This window comes from Schistocerca piceifrons, chromosome X, assembly GCF_021461385.2.
Source record: "Schistocerca piceifrons isolate TAMUIC-IGC-003096 chromosome X, iqSchPice1.1, whole genome shotgun sequence".
In the NCBI taxonomy this organism is placed as follows: Eukaryota; Metazoa; Arthropoda; class Insecta; order Orthoptera; family Acrididae; genus Schistocerca; species Schistocerca piceifrons.
This window is the reverse complement of record NC_060149.1, coordinates 2,435,530-2,450,866: the sequence shown is the minus strand read 5'-3', so window position 1 is coordinate 2,450,866 and position 15,337 is coordinate 2,435,530. Positions and strand designations below refer to the sequence as shown.

At 37.6% G+C, this 15,337-nt stretch overlaps 1 long non-coding RNA gene across 1 annotated transcript in view; it reads left to right on the top strand.

The window, feature by feature from the left end:
* The window catches only part of LOC124721241, a 40,026-nt gene extending 27,403 nt beyond the window's left edge, over positions 1 to 12,623 (top strand). The window contains exon 2 of the long non-coding RNA XR_007006303.1: positions 12,391 to 12,623. This is a non-coding gene — a long non-coding RNA (uncharacterized LOC124721241). The remainder of the gene's footprint in view (positions 1 to 12,390) is intronic.
* The last annotated feature ends 2,714 nt before the right edge of the window (positions 12,624 to 15,337 follow it).

Here is a 15,337-nt window from a genome sequence, read left to right as displayed (position 1 = left end):
AGTAGCGTTTCAAGACGTGATGTCACTATCTTAATTTTCACACATTGAATTACGTTTGCGTTTCGTGATATGATCTCGAATTTTATCTACTCCTGTAAGAGGGTAAGTACACTTCATGTAACACTCTTCACGACTTTAAGTGCTGAGACGAAGTCAGTACCTGATTTTTCACACATTGAATTATATTTGTGTTTCGTGAGACGAGTTTTGTTTCACACAACGAAGGTACTTTATCGAATTTCAATGGTGAGAGCGAGGTATTTCGGGAAACGAGCTGGGTTTCCCAGAGTTGAATGCCTATATTCTTTATTCTGTGCATTTGCGAGCGTGTAGAGACTTGTCTGAGAACCACTTAAGAAACTTATGACGAGTCCTACGATGTGTGGAATTTCCAACTAGGCAATTCTGCAGCGCAACCCCCCTACCTCTTTCTCCCTGCCACTTGAGAGACAGCCTCTATTCGTACAGTCCTGAGAAGCTTAGTGCTGTGCGAGACCTCCGTGGCCCAGGATTACCGTGAGCAAAGCTTCCAGTCTGACCAGTGGCGGCAGTAACGCCAGAGCGGGCCTCCACGGAACGTCACAGCTCACTTTGGTGTTCAAAGCAGGTTAGTATAACAGTGTTGATATTTAACAAAATGCATGGTGTCGTGAGAGGAACGCAGTGTTCGATCGATGTGTTTGAGAATATTTTCTCCTTTCGTGAAGTTCAGGAATCCTATTTTCGTGAGGGTAGTAACTTGAACAGCTGGTTTAATGCACTAAGGAAGTGGGACAGGCGCGAGTATTCAGTGTTCTTTGAATATGGTGATATGACAGTACACCTAGCAAGGCAGTGGGAGAATCGTGTTTTCTCGATCTGTAATTAAGAGACAGTCAATACAAAAAATTAATAAACATGTGGATGTTAAATTCGTGTATACAGTGTTCCTCGAATGTTGTGATGGTTCAAGCAGCAGGGCAGTAGGTTAATCAGATCTGTCATTAGGAATCAGTTACCAACTTATATTCCAAGCCGTATACAGCTATGTGAGCAGTCACTCCTCCGATTTTTTTGAAATTCGTAGCGATTTTCGAAATAGTGGAAAACATTCCCACCCCCCCTCCACCAAAGATGATGATGAAATAAAGAGAAAATACATAATTCCCCGAAACTCCATTGCAAATTTAATTGTTGCCAACATTTCCATGCCAGTTTTCTAGAGGGAGTGGTACATGTGGTCTATCCACCAAGGATAGACAGAGTTCGATTCCAGGTGGAGGATGCTGCCTTTTGGATTATGAAACACAAAGACATAGAACCATCAATCCCTGCCAATTTAATTGTTATAAACAAATACCACTAAACTTATAAACAATTAGGGCTCTCCAGCCAGTGGAGCATGGGGCAGATGCTGCATTGAAATAAGCAGCGTGAAATTGCTTAAATAAATATGACACTGGTGTCGTGTAGTCCTTCCAGTCCAACTGCCCGACACAAACTGAGTGAGTTTCCCACCATTTTTCCCCTGAGCTGCCATCTTGAATTATGTCATGGGTGGGTGGGAAAGGGGAAGGGAAGGGGGAGGGAAGGATTTCCCTGACAGAACCCACATGCCAGCTGGAGAAACCCCATGACGTCATCAGGGGGTGAGGGTAATCAATCGATCAACATAATGAACTTTCATAATTAATTTGTATCAATTTTATATCGAAATTCGGTGGTACTCCACTTACGCCACTGCTGCCATTCACTAGGTTTGGCATCACTTTCAAAAATTTGAGAAGATTAGCTCCTAAGAATGGACCGACGTCATCAGCGATTTCAAACCTCCAAGTAGGCGAAAAATTCGGACAGAAGTGTAATGAGATCTCCCTAAGTAGCCGGGATAATTTGGCTGGAAGTTTGTTAAGCCACGTGAGATGTAATGCCGTTTCTGTTAGAAGATCTTTAGGTGCAAAGGAATGCAGTTCCGTTAAAACTCTTGAAGGTTTCAGTTGCACATAAGTTTGAGGTGAAAGTAGATTTTTCAAACGTTCACGCTTAGTTAACAATTTATGTTGGATCAGTGAGTCTTTCTCATGGATGTATGGCAGTTCATGTAGCACGTCCTCAATATTTTTAAACAGTTTTAGTGTTAACATTTATCTGTCGAAATCACTGCGTACTTGTTATTAGTGAAAAATCGATTCCACTCGGAGAAACTACAATTCACAGCTTGTTGACCAGAATGACAGGAGTTTTACATTCCCAATGTTCAGCAAAGGAGAAAAATTTTGCTGGTCTGAATCAGAGTGAGAGATTGCACATTTGTAGTTGGAGTTGCAGTCGCTGGAGAAGAGAGAGAATGGTTGTCTGTTTGTTGCAATAGGTGTCTTCAATAGAGTATCCATCGTATATGATGACAAAAATACTGACCCCATTTGTAAAAATTCTACGTGAAATACCGATGGTCGGGAAGTCACCAATGTAGAATTCCTTTTATGATGTTACCCTATGTTCGAATGATGAAACAATACACAATAACAGAAAGCTATAATTTATTCAGAAACTACACTCTGAAAGGGACACCGGTAACACAAGCGCATTACAAACACAAAAGACACCCGTCAGGTAAAAATATCGCTTCACACTACACAATGCACTTCGATCAGTCGATCTATTGGTCGCCACACTATTATCCCTTAACGAGTCACTGGAGACCATGGGGCCTTATTCCGAAATACTCAGAAAATATCACTGAACAACCTCCGAAATTTTGTCGGTAGAGTTCATTTCGGCCTGTGCTAGCAGAGATTTCCCCAATTTTGAAACAGAAACTAAATGGAAAAACACCTTCAGTGTCATTAATACATTGCATTTGCATTGCTATCTCACACTGTTGGCCTCATAACCTGGACAAAAATACCTCAAACAAACCCAGAAAAAACGTATGGAATTTACAATAATTGTGGCATCCACAATTCTAAGTAAGCTGTTGAGATACTGGTCATCCCACGCTGGAAAACGGGTAGGCGACTAACAAATATTGAGTAGCTGCACGTAAACGTTCTTTGGAATCAGAAGTAGTGTTAGCGCTATCTAATCACTGCGTAAAACAACAGTAAGCTCATACGCTAATTACACACAGCTCATTCTGGCAGAAACCTCCAAAACACTTCAGTCCGAAACCGCTCTGCTGGTACGGTCGCGGGTTCGAATCCTGCCTCGGGCATGGATGTGTGAAATGTCCTTAGGTTAGTTAGGTTTAAGTAGTTCTAAGTCCACGGGGCTGATGACCTCAGATGTACAGTCCCATAGTGCTTAGAGCCATTGGAACCTGCAAAACAATCTCAAAGTCCTGGATAGAACTAATTGACAATAATGTATTGGTACCATTTCTCAGTAACACTTTTCCCTATCAATGTTGTAGTTTTCATCATGTACTACGGTGTTAATGCACATATTTCATCAAAGAATACAAAGCCATCAGTAATAACGTCAGCACCTCTTAAAAATAATACAGTTTTTTCCACTGCTTGCCTCACTGGCTCTTTTTTCCAGAGTCAACCAATGGAACACAGATATGACACAGTGCCGGGTCACTCATTTATTAATATAATTGAAACTAACAGTGTCAAAAGAGCACATTTCACTTTCAATGGCTATAACTAAATTTCTATCATCACAATCCTTTACTTTTAAAGGGACAAATTGATTTTCTGCCTTTCATGCAAACTAGAGGTAGTGTTCTATAAAACAGTAGACTTCTCACTTTCAATGCGTAGAATTTGTTTTTGCTAAAAGATCACATAATACTGTGTACAATCCATAAATGGATGTCTGCTAATGGATTGTCTAAAAAGAGCCTAATAGTTGCAAGACAGTTTTGTTCAGATAAGAAATAACTTTTTAGGACATCACATATCTGCAGTATCCTCTCATTTGCAGGTGCAAGTGACATATGTCTTGGTTTACAATGAGACAAAACTGCCTTGCATTCTGTTCCTCCAAACTGACAGAATTCCACTAACTTGTGAGCTCTTACAATGTACAGTGTAGATTGAAAATATTTTATGTACAAATGCTTCTGCATCAAAAATTTACATCAGCATTGCCTTACCCAAAAGGAACTACCTTTCTTAAGAGATTGTGGTTATTAAGTACTTTCAAAATGTACTGTGCAACTTTGTTGGGTGTTTCTTTATGGAGAGATTGCAAATCAATAAGTTTAGTCTGCATATCACCTTCAGATGGAGAAAAAAACTAAAGTAATGGTGGGGGGCAGAACTTTACATTCTATGTTTACTGGAATCAATACTGTACTAACAAAATGAACTAACTCTAATACTGATTTTAGTTCATTGAGGCAGTCAGGTGCAATCACTTTGGTCACTATTGTCTCACAATAATTTTGTCATTGCACATGCAAAATTTGCTGCAGTATTGGCTCCACTGAAAGTTTTTTGATAAGTTTTCTGGTGGAATCCATGGAGTTAAAGTCCTGGTGGTATTTAATGGTGTGAGATGAATGTGTAGCTTCTGCTGCTGTAATTTTTAGATTAGTTTCAATAGTGATTCTGGGGAAAAAATTGTTACAGTTTGAGTTGCATCCTGTACAGTTTTATTTTTCTTGTGGTTCTTTGTCACATTATGGTTTAATATACCAGAATGCCCTCCATGTGAGATGGAAAAATAGCACCTAAAACAAGAATAAGATTTAAAATTTTGTCCTAATACAAAACTATACAGTATCACCATAAAATTATTTATCTCTAATTTATATAGAACACACCACAATAGTGACATTGTAAGTTAATGAGAATTGAGGTTATGTCAATCACAGTGAGAAAAAGTTCGTAATTAACAATAAAAATACAGTATTTATGTGTAGATATTCATATATGTTATATTAACATTGGAAAATGTATAATCAAATAGAGAAATAAGTAACAATACAATTATACTAATCAATTAGTCACCTGCATAGTGTGCATTCTGCTTCTATGTCTGTTCTACCCTAGTGCAGAAAAGGAAATTCATCCTTAAACTTGCACTTGTAGTAAATTTTTGGCATCATGATTCGTATACTGATATACTGTGTATCTTATAGTACACACTAGTTGGTCCAGGTTTCAGTATATGTAGACTCTTCTCTTTACTGTGCCTTCATAAAAGCGAAAACAAAATAAAGGTTAAAGAGAAAAAGTAGTGTAAACTTTAAGCAGGGTTCAGCAAAGACCCACTACAGAGCACACAAATCATAGTAAAATACATTTACTAAACAATTACTAAAAGTGCGACAAATTTCCTGGATGATTGCTGCTAGAGCCAGGAGTCAAAATAAATTGAAATGATAAGTAAATAACATGTTTTCATTATATACTAAAAATGGGTGGTTTTGCAAAAAATTCCAAAACTGAGTTTAGGTTGGGGAAGAGTCTCAAAAACTGGTGTCCCAAATAAAATGGGTACTGTGGTAACCTTAGGCAGACCTCAAGTACTTACAAACTGGGGCCATTGAACGTTATGGGGATGATGGGGGTGGGGGTGGGGGATAGAGGTGGCTGTAAAAATTGCATGAAATCAGTGGAAGGAATCATCCGTGATTTCAAAACTGCTGCCAGCAGTCCAGATAGCACAATGACTTTGTATATGGAATTAAAAAGAATAGGGTACAATGGTCGAGCAGTACTGTATTAGCCACGCATTCTGCATTCAGTCCTAAGTAAAACTTGAGGTGATGTAAAGAGTGCGACCTTTGTACAATACATGCCTGGAAACATGCCATTTGGAGTGATGGCACACACTATATCTTCTGGTGATCCAACAGCTGTGTGAGTTGCAGATGACATGATGTTCACTGAGTAAAAACGGCAACAACAAAAAAACGCACAGAAAATATGTCGCAAACAGCAAATAAAATTCTCAAAAACATGGTGTAACATACAATAAATAAGGTAGTATGAAAGTATCTATAGTAAACTATATTTAAAAAATAGTAAAAATGTAATAATGTGCCACTGTTTTTGTATAACCATGCTATTTTCTGCATGTTTTAGATTTAAAAAACCCATTGATGTTGGTGATATTTTTCGCCAAAGCTAGTTTGGGAAAATAAAGAAATAAAAGGATAACAAGGTGGTTTGCATCAAGGCGGACTCAATTTCTGATACAGCTGTAACACTACCTTTTCTGATTTCAGCTATTGAGGGGTAATGGGCTGGCATTCTTCCACAGACTTAAGACACTTCATTGAAGGAGCCTCTGGCAGAGTTCAAGCTGTCATAAACATGAAGGGTAGGCACACCACTTATTAATGTCCGCTAATAGGTGTCTAGATACCTCTGATCAGATAGTGTATTACATATGGACAAAACTGTGGGGTTTACAGTATATTTAAAAAGGCATGATGAAGTAATGATTCACCAAAACTTGAGATAGCTATGCAAATTAATGAAGGAGTCACAGATTCTGTCCACTCTCTGTTGTCAAAACTGACAAATACCAAATTTGCTGAAAATGCAGCATGGCAATTGACGAAGCAATACAATGTAATCGAACTTTTTTAACTGAGCAAGTCATCTTACTCATAGACATCACTGTAAGCAACACCCACAATTTTAAACCACTTAAATGACATGTCGAAATAAAGAAATCTGCAACATGAGGTAAATGCCATGTGGTAACATATATTATCAAAAATACCCAATCATCTATTAGTGAACATAAATATGGGATGTATCCACCCCTCATCTTCATGATAGACTGAACTCTGATGGAGACATTTTCAGTGAGCTGTCAGAATATCTGTGGAGGGATGGCTGCCCATCCTTACTTAAGAGCCAAAACCAGACAAGGTAGTGATGTTGGATACAGGGGTATGTAGAAGTTCTCACCTACCCCAAAAGTGTTCCATTGGGGTCAGGTCAGGGCACTGGACTGAGTGAGGTGGCGCAGTGGTTAGCACAATGCACTTGCATTTGGGAGGACGTGGGTTCAAATCCCCAGTTGGCTATCCAGATTTAGGTTTTGCATGATTTCCCTAAATCACTCCAGGCAAATGACAGGATGGTTCCTTTGAAAAGAGCATGCCAATTTCCTTCCCCATCCTCTCATAACTCGAGCTTCTGCTCTCATCATTTTCAGCTGCTCCTCTATTGTGTGCATAACACTATGTTGTAACATGTGTTCATATCCTTCCATATTTAGCGTTTTCTATAGAGCAACAAGAGGACCACACCCTAACCACGAGAAAGACCCCCATATCGTAACACCTCTTCCTCTGTACCTCACTGTTGGCACCATGCATGATGGCAGGTAATGTTCTCAAGACATTTGCGTAATACAAACTCTTCTGTCAGACTGACACAGGGTACAGTGTGATTCATCATTCCGGATCACTTGTTTCCTGTCATATACTGTCCACTGGCTTCGCTCTTTAGATTATCTCAAGGTTCGTGTAGCATTGACTACATAAATGTGTGACTTATAAGGTGCTGCTTCATCCTACTCTTTTTAACTGTCTATGCACAGCCATTGTGCTAGCTGGACTGCTGCTAGCACTTCTGAACTCATGAGTGATTCCCTCCACATATTTCATGCAACTTTTTACAACCACTCTCCACAATGCTTGACAATTCCTTTCTGTCAGTACATGAGGTCTATCCAGATTGGTTAAGCTGTCGTTTCTCCGTCACACTTCCATTCCACAATTATATCACCAACAGTCAAATTGGGTAGCTTTATAAAGTTTGAAAGTCCCTGATGGATCTTTTATTCAGGTGACATACAATGACTAGTCCACATTTGAAGACACTGAGCTCCCTTGACCGACCATTCGGCTGTTATTGCTTCTCTACTGACAACACATTACTCAACACCTTCTTTTATACTAGTGGATCTGCCTCTCATGACGTCTAGTGGTCAATTTCACATTACATATGGGTGTCTGGATATTTTTGATCATAAAATGTAAGCCTGCACAAATCTTTTCTATGGTGCTGTCAGACATGGGTGCTATCCAAAAGGAACCTCTGAAGAACCTGTACGACCTAATACTGCATTCTTCCCTCTGGTGGAAATTGTAGAAGGCAGGTATGCTCTAAACTCAAGATCCACAGAATGTGTGTGACTCTGGACACAAAGATTTTTTCAGAGGCAAAATGTCACTGTGTAGTTCATGATTAAATAATCCATTATTAATAATTCCAATACTAACATCAATATAATTTTTGTACACAATGGCCATTCATCTCTTTATAAAGAATACTTTGAATTGTGGACAGATTGTTTTACTAAATGCCATCTATTACGCCATCAGAGTAAAGCATTAAGAAATTTCCTGCTGTTCAAATGTTATTCTGTCCCTGCAAAAATCTCTGTGCGTAAAGTCATACACATTCTTTAAATCTTAAATTTATGGCATCTCCCTTCCTCTACATTTTAACCTGAACATGTCTAATACTCTTCCATAAACCCTTGTACTTATATCTTCATTCTTCACATTTCGTAACCTCCAGCACTTATCTCTGTAAGTTCCTTTTAGAAATGTGTAGTTCTCATTATTGTCACAATACTATTACATTTTCATCTCAAATTTCCCCAACCATAAGAACAATTTATGATCTTTGTAAGTGACCTATCTCTCAATATAGAACAGCTTGGTCTATAAAGTTTCTCAAATCATTCCCATTTTGAGAACACAAAACTCACTCACAAATCTATCAGCACTTCTGTATCAACATAGTTAACAAGCATAATGATTATGACTTCCTATGTGGTTGTTGTAAACAAGATGCAACTTGCCATATTTGTACCATCAATGAGTACAGTTTCATCACTTTTAATGTGTCTTTAAATTGCTGCATTAACAGATGTGTACGAAAATGATTCATTGTGATCGCTAGCTTTGGAAGTTGTTGAGACTTGACAAATGAATAAAAACATTTATATATTAAAAAAACTGCAAACAGCGATGTCAAAATATTCAGAAATGGAGTAACTTTGTCAGCTGCTTTAAAACAAGTCGAAGTCAGCAAAAAATACAATATAAAAGTTTATTCAAATGGTGAAAACTCTTTATTGAAAAGATACATACATGTAATTATACATAACCTTAAACTGTCTAGTTTTAAATTCACTTGAGAGTACTAAACAGTTACTCACATACAGAATATTAAATGAGAGGACTATTAAGCAATTGAAATACAAACTGAAAGTAGGAGAGTAGCCAAATATAATGCATAATATAAAAAAATCTTCATGAGTGTTCTCTATTTTTTTATTAATAGTTAAAAATGTAACAGATAGGCACCGTCCACTTGTCACGAAAAGATGCACCCCTAGTGACAGACAGAAAACTCAGTACTCTAACAAGTGGTACACTCCAGGGCTTGAGAAAATGAGGATAATGTTTCTTATGCACAGAAATAAGACTGGTAAAAGTGAGGAAGCCAGGCAACACATATGACCCTCAATACTTTGTATAAATAGGGAACAAAATCAGCTAAAGGTAAAATAAAACATGAATATATCACAGGTTCAAAAAACAGTTTTCAATCACCTTGGAATGCTACAAAAAGTGAGATAAATATGGGCAAAGAGCAAACCACAGTCCCAATAGTTTGCAGTACCCTTAATGAATACTTTATAAACTACGCCAGGCCCATCCTTCATTCATTGAAAATAATTATAATGATATTCATCTGTAGTGTCTCTACTTAAGCAACAAAAACTAGCAACGAAAAAATTCTCATGCACAAAAATCACCTCAGGTAACATCATGAAACATAGAAATAACTTAAAAACTCAAAAACAGAGGCTTACTATGGGGTTAATAGCAATATTATTAAGTACAAGGCCACTGCAATCGTGACACCACTAATGTATCTAGCAAATTATGTTTTCTATGAAAGAGTGTTCCCTGAATGTCTGAAAATTACATTTACACTTCGAAATTATAAGAAAGAAGAATGCCAATTATAGATCCATATCAATAGTTCCCATTAAATCAAAAGTCACAGAAAACAATATGCATATGCAAATTTACCATTATTTTGAAAGTAACAAATTAAAGAGTAATAGCCAGTTTGGGTTTCAGTCTCAGCTATCAGCAACAAAAGCAGTAGAGTGTGTCCTAAACAACATATAATTACGAAGCATTTGAGAACAAGAAACTCACTTGTGTAGCACTATTAGATTTAAGCAAAGCCTTTGTCACACATGATATAATGACAAAAAATCTAGAACATTATGGTGTTGTAGATAAGCCATTACAACTATTTCAGTCACATTTAAGTAACAGGGCACAATTAGGAAAGGCAAACAATGAAATGTCAACACCCATGAAAATAAAGAGAGAATCTCACAAGGCTCAGTGCTTGGGCCTTTCCTGTTCATTATGCATGTCAATGACTTCCCAAATTACATAACACTAATCAAAGATGGAGAAAATCGACACTCTGCCTTAGAATACAACAAAGTAGGCCTAGTAATTGAAATGAGCAGTGACTGTGCATGACCAACTATTTGCCGGCCGTGGTGATCTAGCGGTTCTAGGCGCTCAGTCCGGAACCGCGCGACTGCTACGGTCGCAGGTTCGAATCCTGCCTCGGGCATGGATGTGTGTGATGTCCTTAGGTTAGTTAGGTTTAAGTAGTTCTAAGTTCTAGGGGACTGATGACCACAGATGTTAAGTCCCATAGTGCTCAGAGCCAACCAACGATTTATCACTGAAGAAATTTATTCACCCTAGGGCTGGTTGTACAATCTCCAGTTAAGCGCCAGTTATGCTCTATTTCCAGAATAGCACGAGCAACGCATTGTACGAACCCTAGAATAACTCCTAATGAAAGAATAAACTCATACTTAATGGGCGATTTCTGGCTGGTTAGCGAGCTTAACCGGAGAATAAGTTTTCAAGATAGCAGGAAAAATGACAGGTGCAGGCACTGATGATGGGATTTTGGCTGAACTATTCATGAGAATGGGGAGAGTGTCAGACGACCCCGATTCCGAATTTATATCCAGATTTTGCCTATCAAAAGAAGCCGCACTTTGTCTTTTCAATCTTGTACATGAAAATCTGCTGCTTATGACGAACAGGTGAGACTATTTCTCTGCTTTCTTCATTAATACTGTTTATTTGTAGTAACATGCATTTGATTTCCACATTTTGTGTATTCTGTCATGTTATGTACGTAAATCAGGCACATTAAAATGATGATTTGTCCAAAAATCGCCCTTGTTTACCCGATTGTATTACAATCATTACAGTGGAAAGGACTGTCTCGTTTTATTTAGCTGACAAAAACCACACCAGTTCTGTATACTAATTGTATTAAAAGCTTTTTCTGTTTTAGACAAAACATCGATTTTTCGAGCTGCAAAACGTTTTGATGAAACAGTACTGGGCTAATATCACTCAGCCACACTACGTCAATAGCAGAAAATATTGTTCCACTTCTTTCTTATGAGAATGCTCCTTTTTGTAAACATCACAGCAGTGTCAGAACAAATTTCCGCCCTTTAGTCAAAATATTACGATAACAGGCCCAGCAATACTTCAAACCAACAACTTTGTCTCCCACCTGCCATTATTCACTGATGTATCTGGACTACTTGTGCTTACTCAGGCTAAGCTTGACACAGTAATATTAAGAGGAAAGTTAGCGCTTTTTCTCTTTTAGAAAAAAGATTATGCTTCCCCAGTTACAGAACATAGCTGATGGGTTTCTCCATTACTAGTGTTATCCACATAAGACCACCCATACTTACCATAAAATAATTGCTATATATGTAGGTTATAAGAGCAGAACAGGAATCTAGTTATTGAATCTGCGTAGCTGTAGCATGTGGAGGGAATGCCTGGAATGCTATGTTTTTAAGTTTCCTTGAATAACAAGTTATTTTCACTGTCCTCCTTTACGTCAAATTATGGCTGGTTGTAGGAAACTTAATTGAAATATTTTGTATTGTACTTGTGTAAAGTACTATTTCTCTGAAATAGATGATTTAGAATGATAGTTTAATGTAACAAGAAGTTCCCAGTTCACTCAAGCACATTTATAGCAGAAAATATTGTTCACTCTTATCTCTCACTGGACACCAACTTTCCATCATTTAGTGAATGCTTCAAAGCAACAAAATTGTCCACCACCTACCATTATTCTCATAAACATATAAATTAATTGTGTTTACTCAAACTAAGTAATAAAATTAACATGAAACTCAGTCCTCCTCAGACTACATCCAAATTTATCATAAAATATTTGTTATCTTTCTGTTATAAGAAATAGGTACATGTCATTCAGCTAACAGGAATCTTTAATTATTGAATGTAAATAATCACTACAGTCTAAGGAGTGGCTGGCAAGTTATAATTTTAAATTTCTCTTGAACTGTCTCATCTCGTTCTTTTCTTTCTTTCAGAAATGACCCTGTTCCACCAATGAACCAGCTACTACAGACACTCAAATATTTTGCCTCTGGTGATTTCCTTCTGTCCACTGGAAACTTAATTGGTACTGGCAAGGGGACAGCCAGCAAGATTATTAAAAGGATGTGTATGACATGGACAACATGCAGAAGAGATAGTTTCTATAATTTTTTAGATTTCTGGTGTAATTAAATGAAAATAAAATAAACAGATGTATATAGATGAATATACTTTTATTCTGAAATAATTTGTTTTTATCCCTGTCAACCGACTTTTGAAGCAGCCCCACCTACAACTCTGCTAATTCTTCCACATTTGAGAACAGCTATTTTTATTTTGAAAACAAAAATAACAGTTTTAAGTTGAGATGACTGCTGAAAAGAAGGAAGAACACAGTGAATGTGTCACAACACTTTCCTCCCAGAATACATATAGCTGCTAGAGATGATTGCACAAGCCAAAATTATGTATTAAATAGTCACTGTTCCTCAAACATTTAGGGTGAGATACAAAAACAACAGCCTCCAGTTTGACATGTGCCATAGGTACATTTCTACTCCAGGATTATAAAAAAGATAATGGTTGTTTATAGTTAATCTTGAAATCTTATTCTTCATACATACCCTCAATGCAATTAACGATCAGCACATCATAGAAACAGGACTGGATTTATATATGCTCAAGAACTGCAAAAATGGATGCAGAAATAGTGTTCAATAATTCAGCAGTGGTATTTTCTGCAGAACACCCATTGCTGCTGTAATGGATCAATGATTCTAAGATGTTTATACAGCAGCAAGCTAGCCAGTAACACCTCTCAGAATTTTCAGTCTAATCAATCACCATGTTGGCTGTGTTGTCACAGTTTCTTATAGAGACTGATTTGACCAACTCTTTCACAAAGCAGACCACATTTCACAGTTGCTTCTATATTATGCACCTACTTATAATTCACCATCTACGATACAACTACATTTGAAGGCATACTATTATTCATAGAAATGTTGCATCTGAATCAAACTTACAGTAGCATCCTTCAGTTGACAACTTTCTGAAATTGTGTATTTCATTGCACGCAATTTGGAACTTACACTCCACATATGCGATGCCACCAATCTGCAGCCTCTGCTACTTTTTCTGAGCATAATATTTACATGTTTCTTTCTTTACCACATGCACAAAAATATCTTACATCTGTTGTAGGTGCTCTGCCATTCTATGTGAAGTTGTTTGTGAATGGAAACTGCTGCATATTTTCTTCTCTACTTTATTTAGAAATCTAGAAAGATCACTTACTGGTCAAACAAAAACACCTGATCCTTTAACTAGTCTCAGGATAGATCCTTATATTCTTACAGAAATAAGTACCCTACCAATTTAGTGTAATGTTTTGCACTAACATTTTCATTGAATGAGAGTGCAGCACTTTTTGTGCTTTCTCCTACACACTTGAACTCATTTGCAGTATCTCCCAGCCTCAAAATACCCACAAGCAAATAGATGTGCGATCTGTAACGCTTGTCAATCATATTTGACACCCTGTTTTGGCAGATGACAACTAAGTAAATATGAAACGACATACGCGAAAATACCCAGAGTGCTCTTCAGTTGTCACCAACATAACTGGACATGAATGCTATTCCAGGAATAGCTAACTGGGAAATAAAATGATGTCATACAACCCACGCTTCAAGTTAACCCATGGCTAGCCTATTCCTCGGTTAGCTATCCCTGGATTTATCCAGAGATTGTACAACCAGCCCCTACAGACATTAAAACAAGATAAAAAAACGTCAAATTACTGAGATTGCATTTAGATCAAAAACTTACTTGGAATAAGCACATAAATTATCTATATGGCAAACTTGCTCATACTCTCTTCCTACTGCACAAACTGGGACACATTTTTAGTAAAAATTTATTAATTTCTGCATACTTTGTTTTCTTTCAGTACAACTGCAGTATAGACTACTACTCTTCCATAACTCAGTGGGTTCAAGTACCATCTTGATGTAGCAAAAGAAACCAGTTATATGTACATTAGGCTTAGCACCAAGACAAAGATGCAAAAATCACTGTAAAGAGCTCAGGATAATGACACTCCCTAGACTGATTATTCATAACTCTTTAGTATATACTAAAGAAAACGTAACAAACTTAAGCTCCTAAGTCCATGTCCATAATACTCGAAATAACAGTAACCTGGATCTTCTGAACCCAAGACCGACATTAACACATAAGACCCAAAAGTAGTTGTGTTTGAAATTCTATAAGAAAATCTCAAAGACAGTGACCCATATACCAATGAAGAAGTGTGGTACAAATGTATACCATACTTGTGAACCAATGAGTTTGTAAACAGGGGCACCCAGGAGATATGCAATAAGCCGCTGACAATTACATTATGAAGTAGTAGATGCCTATATGTACGTGACAGTAGTGAAATCCATTTACACTATTTCCTACATGGTATTTAAGTTAAAACATAATTAAAAATGAAACTATTATACATATGATTTGTGGTGTCACCGCCAGACACCACACTTGCTAGGTGGTAGCTTTTAAATCGGCCGCGGTCCGGTAGTATACGTCGGACCCGCGTGTCGCCACTGTCAGTGATCGCAGACCGAGCGCCACCACACGGCAGGTCTAGAGAGATGTACTAGCACTCGCCCCAGTTGTACAGACGACTTTGCCAGAAGGGGATCACTGACAATTACGCTCTCAATTGCCGAGACGATAGTTAGCCTAGCCTTCAGCTACATTTGCTACGACCTAGCAAGGCGCCGTATTCAATTGCTAATTAATATTATGAAGCATGTATCATCAAGAGCGATGTTCTACAATTATGGATTAAAGTTAAGTATTCCAGAAGCTACGTACTTTTCTTTATAGCATTCATTACGTATCCTGTTTCAGACCTCACTCCAGCCTGCGTGA